Raw genomic sequence first — 8,677 nt, 5'->3', positions numbered from 1 at the left:
CGGAGCCTGTGCTCCACAACGGGAGAGGCCACAACAGTGAGAGGCCCACGTACCGCAAAAAAACAAACAAAAAACCCCCCAAAAAAACAGATGCCACACACACATTCTACAGGTTTCTGCTGATACACATTAGCAGGATATAGCATTTCTTCTGATGTATATGCTAACTCCTGCCAGGGTGGACATTATACTTGCCTCCTGGGGCCTGGTGGAATCTGACTGTAGTTATTAGGATGCAGTAAGTGCTGATGTGGGTGGGTCTTGAGAAAAGTAGAAATTTCCTTGAAAACTAACCTATTTAGATGAGGTCTTTAGAGATATGTTAAGTAAGGGAAGGTTAGTTTCCTCAAATGGGGAGGAAGAAGGGTGGCTTCCTTTGGCGAGGAAACCACAGGAAGATTTGGGTTAAAAATTTTGATATTAATCTGAGTCTGCCTACCTGCACTTATCCTAAATACTCAATATATCCTTATCTTAATACCCAGCTCTTCCTGATCAATGTCCTGATATTAATCTGTGAGACTTAGCACAGATGTACGTTGAACTTGCATTTTAATTCTGCAACCCACACTTTTAGATTTGAAACTTGATCCTCAGCCATGTCTGCTGTGTAGCTATAAGACATGAGAAAATTTTAAGGTCCTCAGTGTGGCTCTCTGTGTCTTCCCATGCCTCGATCTGAGAGTTTAAACACCTAACACCTTTTAACATTAAGTGTAAACATTTTCATTTTGTAAGCTCTCTGGTGCTATAAGAAGCAGCTAATGGTCCCCGTGGTGCTTGTAGTTATTACTGCTGTAATAGACAAAATCAGCTGCCACTTGACACGTAAAAGTATTGTCTTCAACTGGCAATATGTTCAAAGCAAATATTGCTGGTAATTTATTTATTGCTTCCACTACTCGGAAGAAGCACTTGTCTTTGCATTGGCAATGGAGTCACTACTACATTCAAGCTCAAAACCTTATTCCAGAGTCCCATCTTGAGCATCTTTTTCCTGGGATTACTCATGCAGGACAGGAAATCTGCTTCAGGAAGTTTAGAAAGTAGATTTTAATAAAAGGAGCTTGTTTCAAAAGTTATAAAATCTGGAGTCAAATGAAATAGGAAGGCAACCTAGAGTTTGGAAAGACTGAATCCCCTAAGCAGAACTGTAATGAATATAGAGACTGCTGGTGGGTGCCTGGAACATGGAGGGAGAAGCCCTTGAGCAGGAATTGGATGCATGAGGGAGACGAAGCCTCAGTTGTATGTACAACTCAAAGAAAGAGGGCATTCTGGGTTCTCCCCTAACCCCTTCTTCCAAACTCTCACCAGTCCTTCCTTTACTCAAAATTAATTGGAAGCTAGTTGTCAGTGAATCCTGGGAAACCGAGTTTTCAGGAGTCAGTCCTCTAAAATAAAAATCAGAGCTGGAAAAAGAGAAATAGTCTTTAAAAATTATTAACACAAATATGCCATCCCTTTACAATAACTTCTCACATTCCAGTTCACTTGTTCAAATACCCCACCACTATGATAGTACTTTGACGCAAGTCTGTTTACTCCCTTGCTTTCTCCTGATACTGCTTTTGTATCTCTCCTTACTCTCTTACATTCCAATGTCCATTATCTAATAGTGTGTTTGTCCCTAGCCCTGTTCCAGTGTCTTTTAATTATGCTGGATCAACCCAAACCATTGCTTTCTCTTTTCTTGATCTCCAGCTTTCAAAGTCTTCCCAAGTAAAGTGTATAATAGTTTAGATTGTTTCCTTTATAAATTCATGATCACTAACCTAAAAGGTCCTTTAATATTGCCCTTTAATTCTGCTACATTAATCTGGACCCATCATTTCTCACTCTTTACAGTTTGTTCTCTCTTTCTGCATTATTCTTTTTTTTTAATCTTTGTTGGAGTATAATTGCGTTACAATGTTGTGTTAGTTTCTGCTGTATAACAAAGTGATTCAGCTATTGCAGTATTCTTAAATGGCATGTCCCCACCATTTGCTATAATATCAGGAGATAATCTCTTTTAATTCACAGAAAAGAAAAGAAAAAACATTAGGAGAAATTTCCTGTTAATTAACATAATAGAGTTACTACATCTGCTGCCATCTTTATCTCCTTTGGTAATTTAACAGAACAGAAGCTCTATTCCTACTAAACCCAATTCCCTTACTCCTGATTTGGATTGCATCACCTTGCACTCTCTAAGGATCCTTATTTTGTTCAATACCTTCTCTAATCTGGATCTTTTCCACTATCTTTTTGAAACATTCTAAAATCTTCCAAATTGGGAAAAATAATAAAGAAGAGTAAAGCAAAAAAGAAAAGCAAAACCAAACTCACCTTTCTCCACCTGACTTCTATTACTAATTACCACACTATCTCTTCTTCAAAGGCACAGTTTTTAAAATAATTCTTGAAAATGTTTTTCTATATCTTGGCAATTGTGAATAATGCTTCAATGAACATGAGAGTGCAATCTTTTTGAGATCCTGATTTCAGTTCTCTTATACACACACACACACACACACACACACATATATATATATACATATATATATACATATATCCATTCAGAAGTGGGATTGCTAAATCATATGATAGTTCTATTTTTAATTTTTCGAGAAGCCTCCATACTGTTTTCCATAGTGACTATATACCATTTTGTATTCCCACCAACAGTGTACAAGAGATCCAATTTCTCCATATTCTCTCCAGTGCTTGTTACCTTTGTATTTTTGAAACTAAGCATCCTAACTGGCGTGAGGTGATATCTCTTTGTGATTTTGATTTGCATTGCCCTGATGATTAGCAATGCTGAGTACCTTTTCATATACATTTTGGCCGTTCATATGTGTTCTTTGGAAAATGTATATTCAAGTTCTTTGCCCATTTCTTAATCGAGTTATTTGTTTTATTTGCTACTTAGTTGTGGGAATTCCTTATAAATTTTGGATATTTACCCCTTACCAGATATATGATTTTCAAATATTTTCTCCCATTCCATTGGTTACCTTTCCATTCTGTTGGTTGTTTCCTTTGCTGTGCAGGAGCTTTTTATTTTGATGTAGTTCTACTTGTCTATTTTTGCTTCTGTGGTCTGTGCTTTTGGTGTCATAGCCAATAAATCATTGCCAAGATCAATGTCAAGAAGCTTTTCCCAAAATGTCCATCGACAGATGAATGGTTCAAAACATGTAGTATATATTTACAATGGAATATTTTCAACTTTAAAAGAAGAAGGTGGTTCTACCATTGTGGCAACAAGGATGAACCTGGAGGACATTATGCTAAGTAAATAAGCCAGTCACAGAAGGACACATACTGCATAATTCCATTTATATGAGATATCTAAAATAATCAGACTTCATGGAAGTGGAGAATAGAATGTTGGTTGCCAGGGGCTGGGGAAAGGGAGAAATGGGGAGCTGTTGTTCAACAGGTATGAATTTTCAGTTATACAAGATGAGTAAATTCGAGAAATCTGCTGTACAAATAGTGTCTGTAGTTAACAATAGTGTTAAGCACTTAAAATTAGTTAAGAGGGTCAATTTCATGTTAAGTGTTCTTACCACACACAGAAAAAATGGGACACAAGGAAGCTTTTGGAGGGGACAGATATGTCTATTACCTTGATTGTGTTAATTGTCTCATGGATTTATGCATATGTCCAAACTCATCAAATAGTATACATTAAACATGGGCCATTTTTTGTGCATCAGTTGTACCTCCATAAAGCTGTTTAAAAATGTTTATCTATATTTGATATCTTCACTTTATGACTTCCTTCTCATGCTTCAACCCACTCCCAATAGAATCCATCTTTTATTACTCCAATAAAAAGGTACTTCATAAGTTATTTCCAAATCCATGGATGCGATGTGAAAATTTTATCTCCTACTTACTTGACCTGTAAGTAGGATTTGCTTCTGTCTTTGAGACTTGATTTTCCTTGACCCAAAAACTCCTCTGGTTTTCCTTTAATCTCTGCGGCAGTTCATTCTCTATCTTCTTTGCAGGTACGTATCCTTCTCCTCAGACATTAAATGTTGAAATTCTTCAAAATTCAGTTCTAGGCCATTATGTCCTCTCACTCTAGAACTCATAATATGATTTCACAGAAACACACAGCTTCAGTTAACAACTCCATAACGTTTGGACATTTGTGTACCTGAGACCTCTAATCTGAATTCTGTAAATCCAGTTGCCTATTTAACATCTAAATCTGTGCATTTAAAATATACATAAAGCTAAATACTCATGGTCTCCCTAAACTGCCGAATCTCTCCTCCTTCATTTTCATTTGTCTTAGTGTGTAGTGACACCATTCACCCAGTTGTATAAACCAGGCACCTAACAATAATCCTTGAGTTCAACCTCTCGCATCAGCCACTATATCCTATCCATTATCAATCTTATCCATTTTACCTCCTAGATACTTCCTTAATCTATCTAATGTTCTCTATCGACTCATCATTGTAAGTGGTAAATTAATGCATGAATATAAATTTCCCTGATTGCTTTGCTTGGTACCTATAGTTTTTATGGCAGAAAAATTTATATAAACAAAAAATCCGTTCATCTTCCCTATATCTTCCCTTCTGTTCCTCCATCCTCCTGTCCCCATTTCAAGCAAGTATACAGGACTCCCTAGAAACCTCTTCCTCAGGAAATATGCCATTTCTAAGCATCAAGGTGTGAAGGAGGAGACTACAAGGCAGTTGGAGGATTAAAAGCCAGTGAGTACAACAAGCACTGCCTGACACTACCTTGTTACTGGATAGAGCCTTGGAGCTGCACCAACTCATTAGAGGGATGTAGTTGAGAGAGATATAGGGAAGGCATGTAATAGGCATGGTGTATCTATCTCATCAAATATTTCAGCATCCCAAACATTATACAGGAACATTTATAAATGGGACATAAAGGTACAGGTGTCCCGGTCTCAGAAGACCAGAAGGACCTCCACAACACTTTCATGTTACAGGGTTTTTATACCACTTTGGTTGTATAAGGTGCCTCTAATAATGGCTGAGTCTAAATTCTCTACCTGCTCAGTTATTTAAAGAATTAAATTCATTTAAATCAAGTAAAGAAACAGTAGGTTTATAGCAGCTCATAACTGCTTACTTTTTAAAAATTATTTATTTATTTGTTATTTTTGGCTCTGTGTTGGGTCTTCGTTGCTGCACGCGAGCTTTCTCTAGTTGCGGAGAGTGGGGGCTACTCTTTGTTGCAGTGTGCGGGCTTCTCATCGCGGTGGCTTCTCGTTGCGGAGCATGGGCTCTAGGTGCGCGGTCTTCAGTAGTTGTGGCGCATGGGCTCTAGAGCGGAGGCTCAATAGTTGTGGCACACGGACTGTAGAGCGCAGGCTCAGTAGTTTTGGCGCACGGTCTTAGTTGCTCCGCGGCATGTGGGATCTTCCGGAACCAGGGCTGGAACCCGTGTCCCCTGCATTGGCAGGTGGATTCTTAACCACTGCACCACCAGGGAAGCCCCTTAACTGCTTACTTTATGTAGAAAAGCTGTCACCAATATATGGCAAGAACTTTGCTTGTATAATTTACACTAACTGGTATAATACACCTTCTACAAGAAAACTGAACAAGAATGAACTAGGGAGCAAAACATTTTCATCCTTTGAGCCATTCTGTTTTTAAGGGTTCTTGTAAGCTCTGATGTTTTATCTCTGAGAGAAAGAAAAAAAATTTTTTAATTGGAAATTTAGAGATTTTTTTAAGCCTAAAATGAAAGATCTTAGTAGTAATTGAGTGTATAGTATTGTGTCATATGTTTTATCATTCAATTTATAGAACTAATTGCCCATGTGTTCCTATAATAGGGGAGGAAAAATAACGGTTTTAGTCCCAGTATAGATATTGCATGATAAAAGGAGAATGATGACCATCTCCATTTCCAAAGGGAGAACAGGAATTCAAAACATGCTATGCCATAAAACGTTTAATTCAGCATTTTAAAATATTTTGAGCATTTTGAACTCAATGTTTTGTAACCTCTAAAAAAGTATAATGTATATACATAATTTCCACACATTTAAAATGAGTTGTTAAATTGTTAAGACCTGACTTCTTTCTCAAAATTAAGGTATGCTAGTCGGACCTGAGAATAGCCTCCAGAGGGCGACCAAGTTTCATCACTGCAAACAACTGCATCCAAATTTAACATTGCTTCCAACAAAAGCAAGGACTTTCTAAAGTTAAAATTTGAAAAGCCAGTGATAATAGTTAATCCTTGAAAAAATACCATGACCCAAAGTCTGAATAGCTCTGCAAATATTGGTTGTTTAAGAAGGAGACCACCTCTAATTTGATGGTTTAGTAGAGCAAGGGCCTTTGAATCTAGACAAATCTCACAAAGCTACTAGATCAGCAAAACTTGTCATCAGTTCACGCATGCTCTAATTTTCCTGCTCACTGAAGACTACCTATTCTAAGCACCTTGTATTAGCAGGGTTTGGCTCTTGCATTTCCACAGACGTAAGGCCTTAAATTCAAGGGTCAGCTCTACAATTGGTTGATATATTACTTTGTAAACAGAGTTTCATCTACGGACTGGGATAAATATCTTCCTTATGTGTCATTGTTTTGTGAGTATTAAATTAGATAAATATATGAAAACACTTGACACAATGACTGGTAGGTAAACTTACTTTCTGCCCATTTCTTTTGCCCTCCCTTTTTTTCTCCTTAAATTGAGAAAGATAGGATCTTATTATGTCATTCACTTCAATGTTTTAGTGCTATATCACTCTTCCATTACTTTTCCCCAAAGTATATTTTTAAAAATCTCACAGAAATAAAGTAGTGATTAAGTTTAAATAATTGATATTTCTCAATCCCTAGACAGAAGTATATCTAATAAAAGTAGGTTTGTTAATCCTTGACTGATAATGACTAGAAAATAAAGAAGTATTTCTAATTGGGCAATCCATCCAGTTGGCTCTCACCGTGTACCAATGGATTATTTTTTCTACTTATTTCATCTTTATTAAAGCTACAACACAGAGAACATTAGTTAACTTTGTAACTGCCCTTTCTCATTATTCCTGACCTGTATCTAACTAGCAGACAGTTACTTTTGATTCTTCTGAGAAAGTTTATAAAGCATTGCTTTTCTTTATAAAATAACCTTCCTGAAGGTAATGCTAATTTTAACTACTGATCAAGATGGCCTTAATGTGTCCCTCAGTTTGGCTAAACTTCAGACAGGTTTTTTCTTTACCATAGGCCCCTAACCTCCCTTTTCTGAAAACATTTACTTTAAGAAACTTGAAATTGTAAATTCTTTCTCTGCCCCTTTGAGAGGTAAATTTTCTCCTAGTCACTTGATAATTTTCCAACCCAGAAATGTCTTTCTCAAGGACCTGGGAGTCAGCTCTTTGAAATATAACCTTCAAGAAAGGTATTGCCCCTAGTTCCCAGTCTCTGTGGGGAGTATAGGAGCCTAACTTTGATAAGAGCCAAAGCAAACAGAGATGGTCTAATTATATTGACCAACCTCTTCTCCAGCATCCTCTACTATTTTTCCTACAGCTCATCCTGGCATCTAAAAACTTCCATGCCTTTTGTTTCAGCAGAACGGAGTTCAGTCTCTCTCCCTTATTACAGAGTCATCTTGAGTAAAGTACTCCTTGTCTGTTTAACCATCTGGTGCAATTTTTCTTTGACATCACTCCATCACATACTCCAAACTGCCTACCACTTTCAGATTAATCTTATAAAACTTCGTATATGTGCTGCTGAAGTGAGCACAATCCTTATAGAACTTTGAATCACTCCCTATTTCCTGTGGCATGAAGCCCACCATTCAAACTTCTCCACAGTCTTATACCTTCCAAACTCATTAGTGTTATCTTCCAATTCCTGAATTCTCTGCTCCAATAATATTAGTACATTTTCTTCCTAAACGTGGCTAACATTTCCCCATTTTGAGATTTCATGTCTCTTCTAATTTTTTTAATATTTGGAAATTTTATTATACTGTATTTGCCCATAACAAATAAAATAGAAATTGTTTCAAGTCTTTGCAAATAAATTTAATACAGGGTATTAAGAGCACCAGTGATGAAACTTCTGAGAAGTAAAGAAGGGCCACCTAGATAATGGAGTGATTAGTAGGAACAGGAATTTACTTTTACCCCTATGCTGGAAAGGCAGAGTTAAGCAGAGGGTTGTAAAGGAGTCCAGGGCCAGGTTAAATGATCATCAATGTCAGACCATACCAGTTCTGTCTCATTGGAGTTGGAGCCGTGGAAGTTACAAAGTTGCTGCTGGAGAATCTTCACAAAGTAGAGGAAGAAAGGGAGAAATCTCGTAGCTTATCCCTAAACTCCCATATACCCTCAGTTGCTTCTTTTTGGCTGCGCCTGATCAGAAGTAAGCTGCCTGTATGAGTCTGCTATCATGTGATACAAAACAGATTCGAGAAGGAACGATGACTAAATTCAAGAAAAAGCAGCCCAAAACTAGTATTTTTGCTTGAATGTTGTGCAACAGTCTGTTTTCTGTATTTTTTCTAACTTTATTGAGATGTAATTGACATATAGCATTGTGTAAGTTTAAGGTGTACAACCTGTTGGTATGTTACATGTTGTGAAATGATTACCACAGCGGAGCTAGTTAACACAACTCCGTTACCTCGCATAAATACCATTTTTTTTTTCGGTGAG

This window comes from Hyperoodon ampullatus (genome assembly GCF_949752795.1).
Source record: "Hyperoodon ampullatus genome assembly, chromosome: 6".
NCBI classification, from domain to species: domain Eukaryota; kingdom Metazoa; phylum Chordata; class Mammalia; order Artiodactyla; family Ziphiidae; genus Hyperoodon; species Hyperoodon ampullatus.
Note: the sequence above shows the minus strand (reverse complement) of the source record.